A 25,361-nucleotide genomic window follows, 5' to 3' on the forward strand; every position below is an offset into this window, starting at 1 on the left:
TAGTGCAAATTCGAGATGGAGCTTAAGTTCATGGAGTTTCTTAATCAATCTAGATTGTTTTAGGCAGAAGATTTATATTAATAAGTTCTAGTGGCAATGATAAAGAAGTAAGATATCTAGGAGAACTAGAATCTGGTTTTGAGGAAAAAATATTTTAAGCTTCAAGGTATCTTCGGAGTAACCATATTCCTGAAGTGATGGAAAGCAGAAAATTGCAATGGATTTCAATTTCATTAACCGGATCAAAGAGGACGATAGATGTGCCCTGCAATTATCATCCTTTTGCTTATAAAGTATGCAGATGGGGATTGGAGGAGAGACAATCATTTAACTAATCTTCATATGGCTTAATAGGAAAGTCAAAATAAATTGGTTCTCACTTCCTAGACTTAATTCTGGGACTACGATTATTTAGCCATTTGACTTGCCTTTATTCAGAGAGCTCCCCCCAAAAAAGGGCAAGTGTCATCAGCTACTGTAGGCACAATTTCATGTGAAATGGAGGTGTAAGCACAGATGTGAGGTTTCAGTGATCTAAGAAATGACTCATAAGAAAAGCAAGTAGGAGGTCAAAGTAAATTTGCTCTAACTCTAGCAAGAAAAAGGTCTAGTTACAGCTCCAATCAGAGAGAGACTGTGACCAATGACCAGTGCTCTGTCAGTATGGTACTTCAGTAATATGTTATAAAAAATTAGCTGGAGAAAAAAAGCATTCTTTTTTAGTATCTGTCCTAGAGTGGAGGTGAATCGCATGTTAGAAGTGCCCATTTTTCCATAGGCTGTAAGAATACCTGGACAACTAGATCCAATTTAGGCGCTTGTATACTTCTGATGATAAATAAAATAACACCTTGGAGATTTAAACATTAAATTTTGTTTAAGAATGTGATTCACTTTTAATAATAACAAGCACCAGTTATCTGTATAATTGGTCTTTATTATTATATCTGTATGATTGGAATAAATTTGGGAAAATGTCATAATTTCTATGTAGATGATCCAAAATTATTTCTGTCTGAAAAAATGATTATGTTTCTCAAGTGGTGGATGGGACATGAAGGCTGCAGTCTGATATCGACGCTTCTCTCTCCGATGTTAGAATGAAGCAGTCCCATTTTATACTCCACAGGCTGAAAATCTCATTTGATTAGCCCATTAGTGCATGGCCAGAGTGACAGATTATTCACCTGTAGAGCTAAAGCTGTGGACTGCAGTGTTTTTGGAATGCAGGGGAAAGCCTGCAGCGCTCAGGTGGCGGTGCTGTAGGACTAGTCTGTTTGTTAATGTTTTTGGCTGCATACATAGGCACAGATCCAGCGAGGCTAATGCCAAAGGACTTGCACTTGGAAGAAAAGAAAAAAACCCACAGTGCTTTTTCTCTGCAGGTTCAATTTCTGTTTTTGGCAGATACATTTAAACTTAGTCATAAAATCATTTATAATTATCAACAGAGACTGGGTACCAGTTGATCAGAGAATTAACAGAGGTACTGCTGTTTACCACATAAGTTGTTGAAAGTATTATGCGTAGGAGAGAATAGAATTGTGGACTTCACAGCAGAAGCTCAAGATGTTGTTTGTCTAGTGATAGGAGACTGTTTTTGCCAAAATTATCCATTTTCTATTGCCAAAATAGGGATGTCAAACTCAGATGATTTGGCTATCGAAAGGTACCAGCTGTTACCAGATGTCTTCTGGCTTTTGTTAGGGTTTGAGAATTCTTTAAAGAGCTGAATCTTCATCTTCTGTACAGTTTTTTATGTCAAAAGGAGTTAGACTTTCTTCTGACTGTCATTTTCTCATAAAAAGCCACCTGAAAGCCTTTTTAAAGGATTTGCATTTTATGTTGGTAATAACTTTGGGCTTAAAGATCTGATTCTCTTAGAATTCTGGTGGCATCATTCCAGGATAATGCCAGTAAGAAATATATTGATTACATGTGTGCAAATGAATGAAAAATTGGTGTGGCTGATACATAAGGAAGAAAGGGCAAGTCAGAAGGGTAGGAATAGATACTATGGCTCTTATAACACCAAATCTGATGTCCTAAACTGTACTATCTTCAACACAACTGTGTTGAAGTTACACAGTTGTGGTAGGGTTTTAAATATTATCTTACTGTTATTTTTAAAAAGATGAAAGCTTTAGCTAGTTTTTGTTCTGTTCTTTTGGGAGGAATTCACTTTGCTAGTTAGTTCAGTTATCAATTCAAAATAGATAATAATGATTTTTTTTTTTACAATTTTGTTAATTGTTTGGGATATGCACGCTGTTGCTCATCAAGTCTTTTTCTTGGGTCATCTGTGTCTTTTTATTTTATTATTCTGATGATGTAGACTATGGGATGTTTCTGTTCAATTGCTCTGATTGCGTGCCTGGATAGCCTCCAGTGCAGCCTATTGTTCTTTTTTTGATTTACAAGTAACAAGTGAGCTCTAATTTTTAATTTATTTATTAAAAACTCTAAACAACAATCTTCCCACTCACAATCAAGTTCACTATTCTTCCAAAGCTGAATCTATATAATTAATCCTCAAGCTAAACTTAGCATTTTCAGTGGTGTTTGCTTTCTATTCCCTGTCATAATGGAAATTGTTCAATCTGGCTAAGACCGGGAGGATATTTGAACAGAGATGAAAGGAATCAAGTGCTATCATTGAGTGCATGTACTGATATGGACAATTAGGAATCACTTCTCCAACTTCTGTATTATATTCTTTTACCTACTGAGATATTTGTACAATCTATCATGGCTATGATACTTCTGTGATTCTGTACCATTATATTTTGTTCCTGAACTGGTTGCCTTGAATCAATTGTTCCTCTTTATAAAGAGGCTGAATGAATTATACAAGGTCAGTGGTTGACTGTGTGGAACCAGGACGTTGATCTGCATTCCCTGAATCTCACTGCTGTGCTCTGATGACAAACATTTATTACTCATTTATTCTTCTTCACTGGTCTTATGAAAGAGGTGTCAGTCACCAAATATTTGTCATTAGCAGCCCAAACTAGTGGATCAAGCCTTATTATTGAAAGACACAAGCTTGTCACAGCTAGTCTAGAAAATGAGTCGCACATTTGATTACTTGAATATCATTAGAGCTTATTTTCGAAAGCAGAAAGTGTTTTGTTAGTTGAAATCAACAAGGTCTTGTGTTGTCAACCTCTTGGAGGATTTAGTTTACGTCATCACCACCTGTTTGTTGTTACTCTGTTGTTACATTTTGTAGTTGTTACTGTTCGGCAGGTCTCCCTGGTGGTAAAAATTAAAATTCAAGAACTCTTGAAAATAGAAAGGGCTCTAGAGCATTTGCAAGTACCTGATAACCCCAGAGTATGGATTACAAACTTCTGTCCCATTTTTCTCTCTTTCAGGAGAGGGCAGTGACAATACATCAGTCATTTTGCAATGCTATATTAAAAAATGAGAGTGGGTTTCCTTCAAGATGGTAGACCTTGTGAAAGACCTGTCTAAAACACTGAGTACTGAGATGGATTTTAATAAATGGGTTAAAGTGTAACATGTGGAAAATAGAGTAGATGTATTGACACCAAAATCTGAGCTAGTCAGGAATCCAGTAGTTTGTGTGAAGTGCAAATCCTATTCTATGGAACCTAATGTTAAATATCTCTGGCGCTGGCATGTGGGCAACTGGGGGAAAAAGAGTTCATGATTTTTATCTTCTAATGAGAATTAAAATATTGTCTTTTTCCTTCAAGCCATTATTGCCCCATTCTCCTGCAAAATATAATTGAAATAAATTAACTGAGATATTCTTTTTTACACCAGTGCTGAGAAGCAGCATTTGCATCTCTGAATCCTATGGCACACAAACATTTTCCTTGGAAAGGCCATGAGTGCAAAATGGAATGATGGATTTTATACTGACTACAATGTATGACGTGGATCCTTACATGACTTACTGTCTTAATAATGATATCCCGGTTGCCTGTAGCCTGAAATGTATTCAGAAAGTGGCAGAAATCTCTATGCAAGTCCACCAGGTGTCATCAGTGGAATATTTTGAGATGTTGGCTTGTTTTACCAATAAAAATGTTTTATTATATACTTCAAAAATCATTTAAGAGGAAATTGCATTTCTTTTGAAATGCATTATACGATTATCAAAAGCGAAATTTGATTCCAAAAATTCCAATATCATGGAGAAATTAGTGTGTATTATGGTGCAGGTAGTCTTTTCTAAAGAGTGATGGAATGAGCAGCACCAACAACAGGATACATTTGTTCTCAGCCTGCTGCTAATGAGTTTAAACCAGAGAATTGTGCAATTCAGATGTTTAAGGACTGATTTTAATAGGGTCACTGATGGAAACACTTAATATATAATTTATCTTGTAATTACACCCATTTCAAACATCTGGATTATTGCAAGATAGCTCTTTAAACATCTTCATCTCAAAATATTATCTCACCCATATAAGCATGTGGTATTCTGTCCTCTGCAGTTATGGGGCTGGTGTTTTGTGTGACAGGAAGGTAATTTAGTAAATGAAAAAAATGGAAATATTCTCTATTGTGTGTTTGAGGCATAATTGGGCTTGTGAAAAGGAAGGGAGCACAGACAGAGAATGGCAGAGTGGACAGCCCTTGCACATCTTGCTGGTATTCTGTTGGCTGGCCAGCTTAATTCATGTTATCTGTCCTTTCCTGTAGGAAGAATGGACTATGGATTCTCAGTCTTCTTACATCGCTTATGGAGTCAAACAGAATAAATTGCGTGCAAAGAATCTGTAATTTCTGTGGATTTCAAACTAGAGGGACACGTGTATTTAGTTTAATTAAAGGGACTAAAAACCAGGAAGGAAGAGAGATTATGTAGCAAGAACCCTTAATCTGCTGAGATATTGTACTGTTGATAGTAGCATGGCTGGTTAAAAGATGCAGCAGGTTCTGGAACATTTTTTGCAATGCGTCTCTTCTTCATCATGCATGCATTTCTCCTCCCATTTTTTTTCTTTTATTTCTTTAGAAATGCTCACAAAAATGGTGCATAGTTCCATCTACTGCTTGTTGTGCTGTCATTTGAGTTGGAACTATTATTTTCATCATTTTTTCAGTAGCTATTAAGAGTTTGAATTTCTCTTCTGTGGCTGTGTCCCATGGCAGACCACACAAGTATGAGGTTACAGGTCATCTTCTTGTGTATCCTCATTCAGAAATCATTAAAATGCCATGTTTTAATACTCTTTTCCTTCACTAAAATTTTCCCTTGGTGAAATATCTTCCATTTCATGAATGTTTTCATTTTCCTATGTTGTACACGCACAGCTGTCTCACAGCTCTCAACCTGCAATTACAGCTCTCCCTTATGAGTATTTAAATAGCAGCTCAGCTTTCAGACAGAGTACACCAGTGACAAAGATCAAGCCTTCTGACCTTCTCCAAATTTGCTCAGTGAAATAGGATTCCCTTGGTCTTGGGGTGTTTTGTTATTGTTTAATTATTTCTTATTTTTTTATTTGAGAAGAAATTTGCATGTGGAGAGTGTTGGCACTTCTTTGGTTTGGTACATTTCTTTTTGGTATATTTATTCTACTAGATCATAAAGAAAAACATCACTTGAAAACCTTATCAGTTCAAATAACACTAAAAAGTTTTATCAGATATGTGTGAGAAAATAAAAAATATAATCTAAGTAATATATCATTTTGATTCTTTATTAAGAAATTACAAGAAATTTGTGTTTCCATGACAGGAGAATTTTCAGCAAACAAAACAGAAGAGGAAATATGCCCAGGCCAATGGGAAAATTTGCTGTTCTAGATTTATTTTGTTTCATAGCCCTCTGCATTCCTGAGAGATCAGTTCCTGCTTAGCACATCAGAAAACTTAAGAATAATTTAAAAACAAAGAGTATAGCAACAATAGCTGCTTACTTCACAGATAGAAAAGGGCAGACTTTGTCCTTGGCTTGGCAGAGATTTTGCCCTAATCAAGAAACAGTCTTAGGAGAGCCTGAAAGTGAATTTCAATAGATTTCACAGATTTGGAGAGAAAGGAGTAAGGTTAAAAAAAAAAAAAAATGACTCAGTGTGCGTGGGGTAAAGTAGAAAGAAAAACCAAAATAACTCCCAAGTTGTAAGATCTAATGATCAGGAGGATACGGCTATGCTGGCTGCAGTATTGCAATAAGGATGAAACATAAAACTAGCTTTTGGCTCTCTTATTTGAAATATAATAACTAAAGAAAAGGATTCACGAGGAGGAGCTAGTTAAAGGTGAAGGACAGACAAAGGCTATTATTGGTTGTTCCAGTCTTCCCAGGCCACTGAAGACCAGCTCTTTGCCTTTGCGCCCAGTTAAGGAGTGTCAAATACTTGAAAGTTCATCTTAAAAACTTCTTAGGAACAGAGACAGGTCTTCTCCTGGCTGTGATCACACGCTCACCAAATAAGAAAGATTATGGAGAAACTTAAAACTTCATTAGAATAGTACTATTGTTGCAAAATTAATAATAATCTTTTCTATTAAAATACCAAACATCAAAAACACGGTATTGTGATAGATGTTGATATTGAGCAGTTACATATTGATGCTTTTCTGTATAAGTCCAATAGGTATTCCTCACCATTTGAATGCTTAAGTGTTAGTAAATTTCTGGAGAGAACATTTAGCTAGCAATTCCGCTGACATATATTCAGAAGTAATGTTCTTGAAAAGAAGTACAAGCACTGCTCAGCAAGAATGTTTACATCTGTGTGTTATCAGCATTATTTTAATCCGAAATCCAAAACACAGCATCATTCCAGCTACTAGGGAGAAAACTAACTCTATCCCAGCCAAAACCAGGAGGCATGTATATTTAAAAGGAAGGACTGCTTGCAATTCTTAGGGTAGAGATTAAGGCCAGCCAAATGCTATGAAAGCTCTTGTACTGGCCCTATAGTTTTGCAAGTTGCTCTTTGTTTCTTAGTTTCTATGCAACCATGAATGAGTGGACGTAGCTATAGAGTTGATTAAAGAAAGAACATAATTAAGGGTTGTAATTTAAAAAGTGGACAAAATTACAATGGAGTTGAAAATTCAAAATGAGTCTGTGTGATGTAAAGGCTAATGGTGTTAAGGCAGTAATCTCTATGAAATAATTGATTCTGTAGCCATTAGTGTTTCTAATAAGATTAAGGACAAGGTGGCATGATCTTGCTAATTGATTGTTTTGTGACTTTGAAATATGAAGTAATAGTACAAAACTAGTGATTGTTTAATCCAACAGGAAGCTCTCAAACCATAGGACAAATACCATCAAAATATTTCTCTATTCTTAGTTGAAATACGGGTGGAGGATACTATTTAACTTAATACCAGAATATTGAAACAAACATATGTTGCATGGGTTGAAAGGATATCAGGAGCTGGATTCTCCAGATGGCAATTGAGATGTTTTGTGAGGACTTACTAACCACTGTTGGTGCCAAACCTGCTACACAGACCATTTCTAAGATCATCACTGCTTTCTCAGACAAAAGACTCTGTATTTCTTTCCCCCCACTCAGACTTCTCTATCACAGCTCCATGTTTCTAGTGACCATTACACTAATACTCCTCACCAATGAATCACCTGTGTTGTGTTTTTCCCCCTATGTTCCAGTATAATATATAGAAAATATAGAAAGGACTATATCCTCTCATTTCTTGCAGTCAAGTACAGTTCTTAGAGTGCAAGATCAAGGGAGTAGTGTAACTGAAGAGCAAAATACATTCAGAATTGGAAAAATTAGGTACGTGTTGCTGTGGTTAACAAGTTCAAAACTGAAATACCGTGCTGGTTTTATTTTTGAGTCCTTCGATTAACAGTGAGTGTGTTATTGAAGAGCAGTAATAATTTTGCAAGAGATTGAAGGACTTTTTTCTTCCTCAAACAGTTATTTTTCATAATTCCTCAAGGGTTGCTTCTCAGAAGATAGTGATATCATGAAAGCCTTTTCCTCTTGTAGAAAGCATGTTCCCTCTTCTTCAGTCTCTCCCCTGTTGCTGTCCATGTAACTTATAGGTAACCTCAGTTCTACTCCTGTGTCACTGGCCGTATAGATCAACTGAGTTAGATAAGACTTCGTGGTGGAACAGAGTTGTAATAAATATTGTTGGTTTTTTTTTGCATTGAAAGACTAAAACCAAAAATAATTGAAAAACACGTGGAATGTTGTTTTTTTAATTATTATTATTTTTTTCTAGTGGCAAGACAGTCTAAAGAGTACAGCGTGTGTTTCTGTGTGTTGTTTGGAAAGGTGGCTGCCTGCAGCCGAATTACTGCACTGTGACCCTGTCTGATCTTATAAACTGCATGAGGTTAGGAATGGGAAGGAAATTAAGGAACCACCCCCAGAAGATGCAGACAGTTGTACTGAAAACAATTATAGCAGTTAATGTTTCCTTGGGCTTTGGTTTTGGATCAGTACCAGTACTTTGGTTCTCTAGGAAGGCCTTCTGGAAGTAGTTGTGGTATTGTCTTTTAGGAAAGATGCAGTACCCTGGTATTGTTTTTTTTATGGTCACAAAGATCCTATGACTTTTTTCCTTGTTTCAATGTGGGAATGGTAATTCATCAAACCTATTATGCAGACTTTCATCAAGTCAAACTGCAGCAATTTCAAATTTTTTGGCTGACTGCAGTCTATTTTTGCTTTCACTGGCCATAAGCTTCAGCTTTGCATTTCCTGGCATTTTGCAAGAACCACTGGGTTTAACATCAGCAATTGTCATTGAGTAGCATTTCAATCATGAATGAAATGAACCGTGTTTCTGTAAGAAATTTTACATGAAAGCAGTTTTTCACCCAAGTGAATGGATCCTATGAAGCGGTATAGATAACATGTTATTCCATAAGTGCTTTGTCATCTGTATGGAATGGGAAAGTATGTTATACCACCTACTTACATTTGGATCTCATCTGGTTCTGAAAATGAGGTGTTTCCCCTTTGGAAAGACAAGAATTTCAGGAGACCTTGGTATTACTGTAACAAAATGGGATGGAGCCCTTTGGCCATGTTTTGATTGAAAATCCTGTGCTTGCGTGCCAACCCTTGAGCAGTTCAGAAACTATTCTGTTCTAGTACAGCAGTGAGCCTGCATCTTCAAGACCTTTACCTGTAAAACATCCTACTAGCCTGTGATGCAGTCCTTCCAGCATTCTATTACTGATAGGTGTGGCTATGCTTTGCTTCACTTGTTTATATTTTTAAGAAATAATGTGCCCTCTAATAAACGAACTTTGATAAACTCGTAAACCACATAAAGTGACTTTCTCTAAACGCATATTTCCTTAACAAAATACACTTGTTATGAGAGTTCTTCAGCAGTAAGCTTGTGCCTTAATGAGTCATTCAGATAAACAGGTTCCAGTGAAGATCGAATTACGATCCTATTCAGCTGACACAAAGCAACCACTAGTTCTTCTCAGGAAACTCATGAATAAATTAAAGATCCTTTGCTGTCAGGCCCAAGCCTAACAGAAATGTGAGGGTGCATGCTTTTCAGTGTCATTTCCCATGCTCTGTGAGAACAGCCGTGATGTTGCCATCAGAGTTAGATTGGTGATGAAGACATTAGACATTATGTAAGTAAAGACATTTAAACATAGATAGAAATGTGGGGGTATGAGTGGAAGTATCATTAACTCAGAACAATCTGTTAGACAATAACCTTTGATATTTAGCTTGTGCATATATGGTGCAATTCATATGCCTTGCCATTTTGTATGTGGAGGGGCCATATACAAAATTATTTTTAGAATTCAATTTTAGTGAAAAATAAGATGTTTAAAATATTTCAAAGGACTTGATTATGCTTACCATCTACCAAAGCCTATGAGTTTGCTTGCAGAATGTTAGCCCTTCTCTGTTGCTACATTTTTTTTTTTTATCATTTCAAACCAGAGAGAGCTGTGCTAGGTGTGTGTAACGAGTGACTTGTCTGAGAAGTTCAGTGTTTAGCAGGTGATAATAGATGAATAAAACAGAAAACAGTGGGGGGAAGTCGTGGAACAGTAGTGGTGGGGATGACAATAACCTTGGTGTGTCACCTGGCTGAGTATTACTTGGATTTCACTGGCTGCAAAGCAGCTGAGAATTTTAAGGACAGTTGGATAGTTTTGGCAAATGCTCATAGGAAAACTTACTAGGCATAAGAAAGAAGCACAAAAATACTTGTGTAAAAACACTGCACAGTTATTTTTGCCTGAATACCGCAAAAAAAAAACCAAACCAACAACACAAAAAGGAGTGTGTGGTTAAGAATTGTGAAGGCTTTATCCAAAAGTGAGAACACAGAGCCAGTTCTTACAGAAATTAGCTGCAAAATACCCTCTGATTTCTTTAGGGGCATGTCTGGTACTGGTATTGCTTTTGGATTTTTCCAATTAGAAAAATACTGAGGGAATTTCAATTAATTTCTCTCAGTTGTACCATGGTAAAGTTTATTCAAAATATAGTTATGGAAAAGACAAGCAGGGTCTTGGAGAAGAGATCAAATGGATTGGAGAAATTGATCTTTGTGAAACACTTAAATGATTTACAACCGTGACTCCATTCAGAGGAAGTTTTTCGAGAGTAATATTTAAAAGAGAAAATGAACAATCGTGAACAGAATGCCAAATCTCTGTGTTATTAAACACTTACGGGTGTGCTGTAGCAATACAAATTCTTTATTTGCAATTAATTTCTTTATTTTTATTTTGTGTATTGGATAGAAATATCATCTTAAAAAAATCAGCTACTCGTTGGACAGATTAGAGTCCCAGCTTGCTAAAAAAAAAAAAAAAATACAAAAAATTCAAAAGTACCAGTGAACAAAAGATCGTCTCTGTATATTTCATCTTATCAGTGAGAAATTCTGGGGGAAAAAATTGTTTATCTTTACACTTATGTTTTATTTGTTCATTTTGTAAATACTCTTGAATAGCCAGTCTTTCTAATGTATGTAATGAATAATGTGCTGCACGTGGTTTAATTCAAGGAATAGCTTGTTGAATATGCATATAAATCTGCTGTACACATGCACTGCTCAAATACATTGATGGTCATTGTGCATCTTTCAGAAGTCCTCTATTGAACTGAAGTTCTAGAGGGGATTTAACCATACCAGTAAAAGAACACTTTAATTATAGTCTTGTAAGTTGCATCTCATTGTTTATTTATTTTTTAACAAACCTATTTCTGATCCTTATCTAGTGGAAAGAGTTCCAGCCTACCTACATGTTACTACCCATGAAGTGGATAATCCCATAAGATATCCTTATTTGTTGTTAATTTAGGCACTGATACACTAAGCAATTTAACAAGCCAGCTTCTGGGAATAAGAGTATTGTATTTATGCTAGTTTTTACATCAAGCTGATTTGTTTGAAATTGTCATGGTACTGATACTTAAGAGTTTTTTCTATTCCAGTAATTAATGTTCTTTATAGGGTCATTTTATAAATGGTAGTTTGATAGTTGGTAAGAAAATAAAATGCTAAGCAAAGGATGAAATATTTTTGAAATAGCACCAAATTCTTTTAAGATTCTGCAGAAACATGTGCCACTACAAATTATATTTCCTTGAAAATGCAATGTGTTTGTCTTAAAAAAAGGATTTTGAGAATGTTATTACTGCTGGTTCCTTCCAAAGAACTTCAAAATATCAAACCTGAATATCCTTCTTAAGCTTGGAAGCACTTGTAGGTGAGCTGACAAAAAAAAAAAAAAAGCCACAACACAGGGATTCTAATGGTATTTGTATAAGGCTTACAGTCTTTTTGCCTGCCCTGACATTGTCTTTAATGCATTATTTTTATTATAGCTTTCAAGAAGTTTTATGGGGAACATGTGGTGAAAAATATGTTAATGAAACACACTGTGTTGTAAGAAGGGTAAGTGCTAGTCAACTAGTACAAATGCGGTTTAAACAAACTGGTCACTTGTTTGTTTTATTTCTTTCTACACAGTTTGGAAATGATCCATCATGCCTGCGGTCTGCAACATCAGCCTATGCATCTGATCAGGTCCAGTCTTTAGAAGAGACCCAGATTTCTAAGTCTCATGTCACCACACTAAATCAAGAGTATCATCATTGGCAGTTTTTAGTAAGTTCTAGCTCTCTTTCTCTTTCTTGCAAGAGTTCTAGCAACAGGGGATTGGAGATTTTTTGAGGCAGGAGGTTCCCTTTTGAGGGAAGGAGGGTTTAGCTCCTTCATCTTTTTAGCATTAGATGTTGTATTGATTTCTTAGAATATTGTAGGTATGTAGATAAATAATATAAATGTGTACTTAGGATATAATTTTACATTTGAAAGGAGAATTTAACAAAGAAAAATGATATAAATTTAGGTGTGTACTTGAGGGATTTGTTTCTCAGCCTGAAGCAGGTAGATTTTTTTTTTTCAGATAAATACTCTCTTCAAATGAGATAGGAGAGCATTATTTACCAGTGCTAAGCCAATTATACATCTTAAAATTCAGTTCACAAAGCATAACCTCAAAGTTGAAATGTGTTTCCTAGATCTCTTTATGTCCCAACATTAGCAACCTTTGCTCTTAATTCTTTCAAAAAATAACATAATTTTATTAGTCTTGAGTTACTCTTTATCTGGGCAAACATATTTACTATGGTGGTGCCTCTTTTAGCGATGTGTAAGTAATGATTGTCTTGACATGTTCTGCACAAAACTAGGACAAAAACAGAAGACCATGTGTTCAGGGATAATGTAGTGAGTTTATTACTAGTCAAAAAATGTCTCCTAATGGATGGCTATAGCGAATATAGAGCCAAACTCTTTGTGGAGACACACAGTGAAAGCAAAAGAAACAATAGACAGACTGCAGCAAAATAAATTCTTATCAGATCTAAGCAAAATATTCTTTCAAACAATGGTGGGCAAACACCAGGGAAATTGACAGAAAGATTGTCTTCATCTCTCCTTCTTTCTTGGAGAGATTAAAACCTCAGCTGGTGCAAGGCCTAAGTTACCTAAAGCAGTCCTGAAGGTGGCCCTGCATAAATTTTTCCTGTTTCTGATTATTGATTATCTATACCTGTCTGCATAAGATATCTCCATTACATTTATATTAGGTTCAAACAAAAGATTACTGAATAAGGATCAACAGAGAGTACTAAAATCATGGGTGGCATTGTATGGTTTCCTTCTTAATGATTGTAGGCAATATTCTTAAATTCTATAGAGAATTTATTCTATGACTTTTGATGTATAGGAGGCAAAGGAGTTGCTAATAAAAGATTGTTCTGTAAGCAAACTTTACAGCTGTTAGCATGGTTTTACACCTTGCCTAAAGTTAACTGCAATTCATTAGTGCATAACTGAAGTTATGATGTATTTATACAAGAATCGATCCTATAGGTAGAGCTGTTTTATTTGCCACCTCTGCGTTTTCTCCTACTTAAACAAATGAGCTATTGTTCCAGCCTAAAACTGTGCGTGTCCATGTCTGTGTGGAGAGTATGTCCATACTATGAGTCCTTTAGATCCTTCAGAACTGGCAGTATTATGAAAAGTAAGATACTGTGATTTATTATCTAATGATGATGAATTCTGAGGAGCACACATTGTGGTCAGTTATTTGATCCACAGCTCTTGGTGAGTAAGTTATAAGATGTTGTTCACACATATATCAACTTTCATCTTCAAAGGACTTGGCAACCATTAGGTAACACAATTTAATTTCAGAAAAGAAATATCTTGCTGAACTGAAAGTAAAAGATTTGAAGCTTTGCTCTAAGAGCCTGACATTTGAAGTTTGCGGTTCTAAATTTGGTGGTGGATTTATTCATTTGAAGGATATGAGTTTGATTGTATCAGGAGTAATTATATTTAATATGAAAAGAGAAAAGTACATAAATGTGATATTTTGAACAGCTTTTAATGCTTTCTTTGCACCTCTGCTTCTGAAAAGAACAATTACACAGCCGTGATGTGAACTGAATGTTAAGGTTTGGTGAAGGACGTTTCTTTCATTTCACAAGAAAGTGGAGTCAGTTTTAGCATCATGTGTAGCTCTAACTGAAGGAATTTGAGATATAAGGTGGTTGTTGTAGACCCATATCCACTGTACTTTAAAAAGGCCAACTTAAGGCAAAAACTGGATACTACTGCAATTAGTGGGAGTTCCGCTGTAAATTGCAGTCACACATCTAATTCATGCTTTCAATAAGCGTAAAGCTGTGTTGTAGAACAAAAAGCAGTGGTTTGGATTAGACTCTTGAGTATAGAATAGAGGAATGGTTATTTGCAGTAGCTTATTTCAGTCCAAAGTAGGCCGACTTTGAGACCATTTAAAATCTACTCCCAGTGCTCAGGTTTGTCAAATCTAAATGGTTGCTGTGCAGTTTGCCAACTTCTGGACAAGGAGTAAGCTCTGGATGCTCATACCACCCGCTTTTTAAAAACCCTGTGTCCTTTGCAGCATGGTGGTGTGGGTAGTGAGAGCAATAGGTACCTTGGCAGCAGGATTAGTTTCCTAACAAAATATTGAACAATGTTTCTTTCATAGTGTATTTATTTACAGTACTTTGAGGCTCATTTTAAGTTATGTTCACTCCTGTTCACTGTTTAATTAATTGCAGCTACTTACAATTGATATAAATAAATTTATTTTAGAAGTATTTTTAGAAGAAGTGGAATTCTACTGTATGCTTAAGCACTGGCTTCACTGCTAGAGGAAAATCCTGTATTTTAGAACATGAAGACCAAATATATATTTTTTAATCTACATACAGATGTTTCTTTTGTCATTAGCTTTCTGCATATGTAAATATAGCAGACTCTCACCAGTTACCTGTTAGTTACCAGGCAACAGCAGCGTTTGGCACTACCTGCTGCTGCACAGAAAGACGTGCAGGTCCCTGATCGTAAATTAAAGGGCTCTGAATGTTGAACTAAGGTTGATAAAGAGGGCATTAGTGCAAGTACAATGCCATTTTCACCCCGGTAGCAATATGTCAGCAGAGTTTTCCTAACAGCATCTGTTTGCTGAGGTATAACCCTGCAGCACATGTTCATTGTGGAAAAATTGTGATTACTGTATTCTTAGCAGTGTAGTTTTCTCTGAAGTAAGCTGTATTCCGTGTAAGGCTTTTGCCTCTGTGCAAAGCAGGAATCTGTCGTGATGGCTTCTGAAATATTTTCTTGGATTCATTGTTTAATGAGGTGAGTGCACTAGAAGTTTATCATGTTAGGCAAAACCTGGACTGACGAGAAAAAGAAAAACATTTTAAATTCATGAATATTGTGAGCATTCCTTGCTGTTCAAAGGTAGTTTGCAGTCTCTTACTGATGGCAGAGCAGTGAGGCTGGATATTAATGCAACAATCAGAAACATGAGTGATTCTGGTACAGTGCTCAAGTTCTACCTAGCTGCCTGGCTCTCTTGCTTTTGTATATAGAGAAGTGTCTGAATGTATATGCAGCATCCACTATATAAATGGCCACATTTTATCTCCATGGGGAATATTCACTGAAAGTGGTACACCATCTGTGACCTTGATGTAGCTTATTTTGCGGGGCCAGAAATTAGCTATGTTGGTTAAAACAAACCCCATATATCTGGGTATCTAATCGCTTGGGGTGTTCTCTCATACTCCTTCCACATGCACACAGCTGTTTGTGAAATACCTGCATTTCTCTTGAAGAAAGCTTGACAGATGTTTTTCTGTTTTTAGGGGGAAGGTTGCAATCTAAGTGCCTCATTTCTTAAGTCTACTGACAGTGAGATATCATTTTGGGATTTCACTGAATGTTCCTGTGAAGTTTCTGTACTGGTTTTTACCTTCTTGATAAAGCAATGGTTTCAGACACGTTCAACCCATTCGTTCATTGTTACCTGAAAGGCAGTGGGTGAACAAAGGAAATGAGTCGTGTCCAACATAGCAAGGAAATAACGAGCTATATAAGTAATTAGCAGTACATTTTTAAAATGTGCTCATACAGAGCCAAAACCATGTTGGCCTAAGAGCATGATCTCAATGCAATTGAGATGACCCATTTCAGCAAGACAAATGATATAACTTTTTCTCTGTGTGGCTTTTTAGAATTAATGAAATATTAAACGTTGTCATAAAGCACACTACATTAAGACCACTAGTAAACTTATTAATTTTTTAATTTACTGTTACCTTCTGTAGCAATAGATGGTATGTTTCATACAGTTGCCATGAAAATTTACGGATCACTTCTAACATGGAAGTCCAGGAGGAAAAAAAAGGCATAAAAATGTAACATATAAAAAAGGAACACAAATGTGAAATGTACTCTGCCAGCTGTATCCCTTCAGTTGACAGAAGATGAAATGCAGTACTGGACACAGAAGAGTCTTCCAGAGAAGACTAGGGGATTAATTTCAGTGGGAAATTGTCTCCTCCAAAAATCTAAGGCTATTATTATTTTTTTCATTTAGGTAAAAGAGCAACTATATCATATCTATTAAGTATAGGATAATGCAATATCTCTTTACTAACAGTTCCCTAGTCCTCTATAGGCAGGCAGAATTTTACTTCCAAATGTTAAGAGTGTGTGAGGAAGCTGTTAGACTAGCAGTTATCATCGTGCAATGGAACAAATTTCTGGCCACACTGATTTGTTGTGTTTATGTAGCTGTATGACTAAGGCATGTGACTTTATTCCTAAGTGTTCTGGCTGAGCTGCATTTGGTATTTTAAAATCCCGTGTTTGTATTTGTTTATTCATTTCTGTGCTAGCATTTTCTTCCCTAATTGCTGACTTACTTGTGTATCATTTTAAAAGGGCCTTTGTTCTTTAAATTCATGGTTAAATTTTATAGATTTGGACTGGTGGTTTGAACAAGCGTCTCTGCCTGGTCTTTCAGATGTGATGCTTGTTTGTTGCAGCTTGTTCCTGCTAAATAAGTACATTCTAGAACGATAATTTCCAATATTTTGGCCACACTGCTAATAAATTATATATGATTTTTGGTAAATATAATGAAGGTTACAGTTATATATCCATCTTGGGTAAGTTTATTTGGATCAAAGCAAACCTGCAGGAAGTATGTATTATTTCTGATGGCACACCCAATAAATGAAAACCGCTTCCCCTCATCAGTGGGGTGTTCTACCCAAGGGAAGCCTAGTGACATTACCTCAATTCTTTATTAGCTAAAAACAGTCTATTCATTTAACTGCACACTAAAGATGCATATGCTGTCTTTAGAATAATGTGTGCTGCTGGATTTAAATGTGTGTGGGTTTTTTTAAGGGTGCTGTGAAGCAATTCATGGGGCGCAGACCAATCCCAGAAATGCATCATTTTCTTAGATTACTCTCTCTGCAAGTAAAAATAAGAAGTGAGACAAGGACATAATGCTGGCCAAGTCAGACTTGGTTTAGAGATATGATATGTATGTTGTTTTTTTTTCTTTCTCTCTTATGGATTTAAATGAAGATAGACTGGACGGATGCTGGCCCAACTACTGCCCTGACAGTGCCTTGTTTTCCTTGTGGATTAACAGGGAACTCCAATCTGCAAGGCCGTCAATCTGGCCTGTTTTCATCAGCACTGAATCACTTTAAAAAGAAAAACAGTGCATGTGATTATCAAAAGCATTTCCATTTATAACACACTATGGCAATTCAGCTCAGATACCAGAAAATATGAGCGTTATATATGAAAAGGATGTTAAATGTAAAAATATAGAAAATGTAAAACATTCACAAATGTGGCAGTAAAAAAAATATGTTTCTGTCACTTTATCAAGATGTGAATACTGATTGACACTTCAAGTTTAGACAGTGTTCCCTTTGCTTAGCCTCTGTGGTAGGTACACATCACCACAGACATTTGAGGCAGCAGTCCAAAGAAGCAGCGATTAGCATATTTTAAAGTTTCCTGCACTGACTGCTTAAATACATTTGCATTAATAGAAAGATGAGACTCTTCCTAATATTCTCTGTGTGTCGAAGGCTAAAAATAGTTCTATCAGTACTTTGATTGCAGTTCTTCTAAATTTTAACAGTTTAGGGGAAAAAAAAAACCACTCTTGAAAGGTTATAATTAATGAGTTATGTGTTGTTGTTTTTCAAGTATACCAAAATAACATGAGGAAATTGGGACAAGTAAGCTATTTTGTGTCTTTGGCATTTTGATGGTGAGCAGCCGAGCTTCCCACTTGAGCTGGGGGCGGGCTTTGCTGTTGCACGCTCTTAGCAGCTAGCCCTGTGCAACTGTTTAGAGAGGAACTCATGGCATACTTCTGAATTTACAAAGCAAGTCATTGTCTATTACTCTCTTGTGTTGTAAGGAAATCTAGCATGGTGCAACTTTATTTGAGAGACCATAAACTGTAATTAAGTAGTTGACAGTTTAAAATATTTGATCAAATTAAACTTATTTTTATTAATAATTCAGGGAAAAAAAAGGGAGATTTGAAAACACTCAGTTTCCTGTTGTGCTGAAATAAATAAATAAATCACCTGTGCCATATAGGGCAGGTGTGCAGTGTTGCAAAAAGAATCATTTGGATGTACAAGTGGCGTTGTGTCAGGTGTGATATAAATATGGATGGGTGTCAGAAAAAGAGGCAAAAAGATGATTCATAATCTTAGCATAAAACAATGACAGCAGTAAAATAGGTAAGCTGCTGTGATGGTTTTTCCCGGGGTGTTTTGACAACTGGTGGTTGTTTGCTGAGAGTTTGGAATGTTTCAGCCTAGCTAAACACGCCATATGAGAAACTTATTCATATTTTTGAAAAGGTTAGAGCCCTGGGTTCATTAAAATCTGGTCTTGAAACCTCAAGGTAACAGTTTTTATGCCATAATTTCTGGTATAACATTTTCCATTTCAGCACTTAGAATTGTATTTCACTAGTTGGCTCCTAGCAGAAAATGTAGTCTGATTTTATTTTTTAAATAATCAAGATCTCTTAAATCTCAGAATTCTGACAGAGGCTGAGATCATAGCATATTTTATCTTTACTTTGATTTTCTTAATCTCTTGTTTTCATCTTCAGCTGTGCTCTGATAGAAAGAACTCCGTAGTCTACTGCCCACTGTGGGGAGAATTCTGAATAGAGTTAAAACTATCTGTATATTAAAACCTTTCATTTTTTTAAATTAATTATTTTCTATATTTACACTGTGATTTGGAAAGACCAAACAAAATGTGCTAGTCACACACTGGTCTGTTTTTACACACTAATCTTGGTATTCACGCACACACAGTTTCTTCAGGAGATTTAGCTGGAAGAGGAGGGAAGAGCCGAATGTATGCACTGAACTTCAAATATATGAGCCATAACTTTGTAATGTCAGTAGTAAGCTTCCTAGAGGCAGTTCCTGACTATATATTGAGAGAGATCTTGGATTTGCTGGATGATGGTTATATTATGGCTCTCTGAAACTTGTCTTTAGATGCAGCAGGCTCTGCAGCATTATTAGGCTCCAGAGCTCCCTACCAATTTTACTGCAAACTTGATTAAGCCATTAAATTGTAGATCATTGCTGACAGTAAATTAATTCTTAATCCAAGTCCTATTCTGCACTGCATTGAGAGACTTTTGCCAGGAGGCCAGTGGCTTGAAAATGGATAATTAAATTCTACTGTAAATGTATATTTTTTATCCATCTTTCTCCTTTCAGGAGCTGGGAAACGAGTGAAAACCATTAATTAGTACCTATAACAAGGCTTATTGGTTTAAGCCCTGCTCCTGTCAGATTCTGAAATGTAAATCAAGTGGGGAGTAAGTAGCATATAAACAAAGTTGTCAAAAATGTATTCATGAGAGACATTGTTTTTGTATTTCTGTAAAATAGATATATAGGTTACTTTGCAAATTTGACAATATGTTGGTCTGAAGTTAATGTAGAAAAGAAAAGTTGGAGATAAAAGACACCTAAATATAGGAAAATTAATAATAGTGACAGGGTGTACTCTGGGCATTTCTGCAGTAATGTAATTAATCCTTTATGATCCCACTTTACTACTTCCAGAGGTTATACTAGCACATTGATCATCTCTGGTGCACGTATCTATTTGCATTGGTTATCACACACAATTTTTATTGGCTGTATTTGAACCAGGAAGCATTGTTTGCAGGCCTTACTTGGTGGTGTAAGAAGGAATATAGAACCTTGTTTGTTCATTCTGTATCAGCACTGTTCACTTTCCCTTCCTCTGAAAAAAGCTCAGTTTTCCAACTTTCCTCCTGTTCTTTTTTCATTTCCTTAAGGCTACAGGAAAGTCCTGAAAGTTGGACAATTATGACACTAATTCTTCAGGCAAGGAAAGATATCTCCTAAATTTTCATTAGAGAGATTAGCAAGCTTCACCACATTATTTTCCTATGGTAAATGCAGTTTCTTATGTCTTAATGGCTTGGAAGTACTTCCAGCTCTCCACACTGGTTAAATTCTTTCATAGGGAATTTGACTTTCACTTACATACTTCAAAGAATCCTGTCACAGGACAGAGGCACTCCCGGGGCTTAAACAGAAAGAAATACAACAAGGAGTAGGCCAAAATTGTGACAGGTCCTTTTGAAAAGATGGTGCAAGAGACCAAGGAGAAAAGATGTCTAAAGAAAGGATCGAGTTTGAGCAACTGAGTATGTCCACATCTAATCGGTTGTGTGTGGGAGGTAGTGGTGGTGGGTGGTGATGGTGATCTCCATTGCTTTCTAGTACTCTTCTTAAATAGTTTTAATTGTGTGAATAATTTGCTAGGACTGAAGAAACAAGAAGTCTGTGGGGATGTTGTAACAGCATTACTGTCTGGCTGTCTTTAAGCCCTAAGTCAATATGAATTACATTGGAGGTGTCTCTTGGCAACCTAATAGCACTTCCTTGGGCAGCGCTGTGGGTCATTAACTCTTTTGTGGTCAACACTGCAGACAGAGTTGAGTCTTTTTAAAACAGATGTTTCGAAGTTTTGGCAGCAGACGTCTGTAAAAGTTATCTGAAATAAGCAGGACATATAATATGGAAGATATCTGATAGTGACACAACAAAGAAATTTTCAGTTCTCTAGCAAAAATTATCTTGAAAAAATAACCTAGTTCCATAAAAGTAATAATGCTGTATTTAATACACCTTTGCTTTCTAAGGTTAATATAGTTAATAAACCCAGAACAAGTGTAGAATTAATTTGAAGATCTAACAGAAAATTGGGTAAGTCGCTCAAGTTCTAGTTGGGCAAAAGGCCTAAGAGAGTTACAGAGAGACGAGGAGAGCACACGGATACAGCTTATCCCTCCTGGGCAGTCTGCTGTATTTAATGATTTACAATCTCAATTAAAGATTGTAGAATTGCAAAGTATTTGACATTTGAGGGAGTAGTAAAACTAAAACAAATTAATTGCTTGGAGAGAAAAGCTTTTAAGGTAAGGACAAAGTAATTGATAGCTGGCTTTGCACATGAATAAAATGTGTTTACTTCATGTGAGGTTTTCTTTCTTTAAAGTGTTTTCCATTAGAGCTATGAAATGATAGTGAGCAAGCCTGTTATACTGCTCATCTGTAGTAGCCTCATCATTCACCTGACTGACAAAATTCCACTAATTATAGGTATGGTAAGAACATAAATGCCTACCTATATATATATAGGTATAGTGTTTTTACATTACGTATAAAAATATAATTTTATGCTATAAAATTATGCTTTAAAAAGTAGAATATTATATATACGCATAAACGCAAGCATATAAAGCTGTGTATGTTTAAATTTTATGGTCCAAGATTTGTTGCTTTGCTTTCCAGAATTATTAAAAATTTAAGTGTATCTCCAGCTGGGACACCTTGTCATTTTGACAGCAATGTAAATCTTAAAAGCAGTTAAAAAGTGTGTTAAAAGTCATGTAATTTTTATAGACTGGCTGACTAAACAATGGATGCCTCCTGGATTTTCTAGAGAGTGAAAAGTTCATAAACTGTTTTGCCATCTGTTTTACATCTTATTGTAACCTATTTTGTCTACCTGAAAATCGAGCTGATTTTTGGAGTGAAATTATAATTATCTGCGGTGAGTCCCATAATGCTGTATTGTGTCTGCCCTGAAGGATCTCTTTTCTTTCTATGGATCTGAATGTGTAAGATTCCAAGAGACAGTTCAAGTAAAAGGAATGCACTGACAAAGCATCTTAAAGATGTTAAGTTTTGTGTATGCTGCTGTGATCATAAAGGCTACACTCTAACTACGTTCTACAATGCTCAGAAGTGAATGCTGTTTTTCTAGCAAAGAGAAAATTTAGATCTCTTTCTTACTTAGAGAATGGTGAAAAAGCTAAGAAAACAAAAAGCCCTCTTCCTTCTCTTTTCCTAAAAGAAAATGAACCAAGCAATGAGTCAGCAGCTGCATGATTGGGTCAAGAGAGTTTTACGTGACAGGTGCGATGCAAGCTTAAAGTCAGTATTTCTTGACTGCACCATTGTTTTGCAGAGCTAAGCCTTTCTGCGTGTACTAGCACACAGGCCTTACATGAGGCTTAGTTGTGTAATCTTGTTAAAACACCAATACAGAAAATTTCCAGGAGTTGTCCCACTCCCTCCATCGAGCCCCTCCCAACTTTGTTGCTGTAACAGTACTTTCAAGTTTTGTTGGCTTTTTAAACTTCAGTTTAAGAAATCTATTTCAGCGCTATTTCTTGGATTCAAGACTTCTGAGTGCAGCTTCTTGTCACATGAATATAATAAGATTGACAGATGAGCTGGGACATACACACAGTCACCCTTTTCAAGATCTCAATTATTCAGATTCTGGAAATAGTTTTCCTGAAATAGGACTGCATCCTTATCTATAAAATGAATAAGACTGCAGTCCTCCCATGTAACAGCATTTTTAGCGCATTACCATATAATTAAATTTAAAAGCAAGACAAGCCCTCAAGTGTGATTGGGAAATCTCTAACTCCAGGAAAAAGTAGTACCATATTTAGTAAAAGTAAAAAGAGTAGGGAAGGCACTGTAAAAAATTTTTTGTTCAGCTGACTTAAGTAACTGAACACCATGGAGTGTTAGCTAGCTTCAGTATTTTATCTGGTATGAAAGGGAGCAGAGTGTGACTGAAGACCTTTTTTTGCCAAGGTTAATAACAACCATTTGAAGTCACTCAAGATTTTAATCCTCATTTCTTACTGCATAAGTTGGCTGTGTTTTAACACGCTGGACATTATCAGAATGCAATTCCTCTCACTTAAATCATAGCTTTGGTAATGTCAGAATTTTCTGTGAATTCCCGTCAGAAGGAAGGTCTTGGTAGAGCTAGCCAAAAGAAAATTCTAAAAAAAAAAAAAAAAAAAATCATTTAAAGATGAAGTTGGGAATGTTTAGTGAAACTTGATGATCTTTGTGCCAATTTTAATTTGCAGATACACTTCTGATTTAGGGAAGGTAATAGATGAACAGTGGTCCTTAGTGAAGGAAAGCACAATCAAAGAATTTAAAGAAGCAGAAGATTTTTCAAATTATCATTTTGGAAAATTCAATATAGCTGTTTCAAAAAGAATGTCTCCTCAGTATAAAGTGTTGCAAGGGCTTAATTTTGTTTATATGCCACAGATTGTACATGAAATTTTTTTGGGAACCCTGTATTAATAGATACTTGGTACAAAAATAAATTAAGGAATAGAAAAAAGTTTCACTGTTCTAAAATACTGATGAAATAAGAAGCTACAGAAGCCCTGTAATAATGTGGTTATCGTAATTTTCCAAAGCCGAGTTGCCAACTGTGATCTGTGAATCATTAGAAATCCTCTGGGCACGTCGCTGATTTCTCCATCTGGTTTCCATCAGTCGTGTCCTTCTCCAAACTTCATAGTTTTAAGAGCATCTGTCAGTGAGGGAGAAGGGAGCTTGTGTCCTGGTCAGCAGTTGCAGTGATGTGACACAGCTGTGAATGGGGTGGTCACAGAGGGCTCGGGCGGTGGTGTGGTTCCACATTACTGCAAATAAATGAGTAGGTTTCTGCAAGAGAATTGCAGCTCACTCCATGGAAAAGTGTTGCTTGCCTATGTTCTCAGCGTTTTGATGAGGTGAAAGATACAGGCATTTGGTAGCAATTAATACTATATATAACCAGATTGCACTTTAACTGGTGCCTTGGAAGAAACAGAGAATGTCCTTTTTTCCTTTTATTTTTTTCCCTACTTGCTAACAAGTTAATGAATGAAAGTGAGATAGATATTTCTGCTAGTGAAGAAAAGCTTTAATATTTTTCTTTCCAATTTTCTTCCCCCATGACTCCTATTTTGAATCTTTTCTGTCGAAAATCACAATAAATATTTTCAAGCAGGTTTGATTCAACTGACTTAAATGTTTCCCACTCTGCAAATGCCTCTAATGATTCGTAAGCAGGCTGAAAAACCAGAGCCTGGATTGAGCTGTTACAACACATGCAGAGATCTGTGAAGAAAAATTAGCCTTCCTCATGGACCATGAGAACAGCGAAAAACAGAACAATGACAAAAGCTATTGCTGAACAAAATGAATTATTTTTAGAAGCTTTGTTCTGTTAGCTCACCTAGTTGAAAAGAGGAGCCATTCTGTGCCTACCTATCTGCCTGTCATTGTGTGCTGTAGACGCACTGACTACGCGCAATAAAGGTTTTTACAAAAGAATAGGAAAATCCCTGTATGACTCTTATGCTATCTTACCTTTTGAAGAATCACTGATTAAAGAATAATGAATTTTAGGTCACAGTGACCTAACCTTCCTTCACAAGTTTAAGTATGTCTGTTGAACTCCCTAACACAAGCCAGTTGCGTATACTGGGGTTTGTTCTGGTCTGCGTTTTGGGTAACTTTGGTAATACTCATTTTTACATCACACATGAACCAAAATGGATTCTATTCAAAATGAAAAAGAGAAATGTAGAATTCTGCAAAGGCCTGACATTTTTGCTTGTGGTTTGTCATAACTCTGTAGTAACATTATTCAAATGAATGCAGTTTCATGATAAACAGCAAAGACCAAAGATGATTTGATAGATACTTGTCATAGTCTTGATGATTATTCATGGCTGTGCATTTTCTAGATTTACAAGATGAGATTGTATGTATATAGTGTCAAGGCCTACAAGTGATATGCTGCTATGTTTAAAGCTCTGGCCCAACACAGTAAGAGTCCTCGCTAAAGGTTTAAGTGCTACTATTCTAATCTGTGGTGATATTTCCCTGTGATTGTAGATATCATCCTTGTTAACAGTTAATTTCTGAATCTCCAAGACTCTGCTGTAACTTGCGCATTTTCTTCCTTGTGTTTTAAGCATCAACACTTCAAACGCAATGCAAAGCATTTTACCTTTGCCTTTTTGCCATTGAAAAACTTTCACCTGTCTGAAACCCTTTCTCTCTAGGGTTGTGTCTTGCCAGCAGGTAGTATGTTCCTAAATTTCCTCTTTCCCC

The 25,361-nt window shown here is 36.1% G+C and overlaps 1 protein-coding gene across 10 annotated transcripts in view; it reads left to right on the forward strand.

Moving 5' to 3' along the window:
• RIMBP2 (RIMS binding protein 2) overlaps window positions 11,961-25,361 on the forward strand; it is an 89,569-nt gene continuing 76,168 nt past the window's right edge. For 3 of the 10 annotated variants that reach the window (XR_002443313.1, XM_021412302.1, XM_021412303.1), the window contains exon 1: window positions 11,965-12,081. The gene's annotated coding sequence lies outside the window, so the exon portion shown is untranslated. Of the gene's footprint in view, window positions 12,082-25,361 lie in introns of all 10 variants that reach the window. The other 7 variants (XR_002443311.1, XR_002443312.1, XM_021412304.1 and 4 more) reach the window with 4 other exon arrangements.

The sequence above is a fragment of the Numida meleagris genome, chromosome 14, assembly GCF_002078875.1.
Source record: "Numida meleagris isolate 19003 breed g44 Domestic line chromosome 14, NumMel1.0, whole genome shotgun sequence".
In the NCBI taxonomy this organism is placed as follows: Eukaryota; Metazoa; Chordata; class Aves; order Galliformes; family Numididae; genus Numida; species Numida meleagris.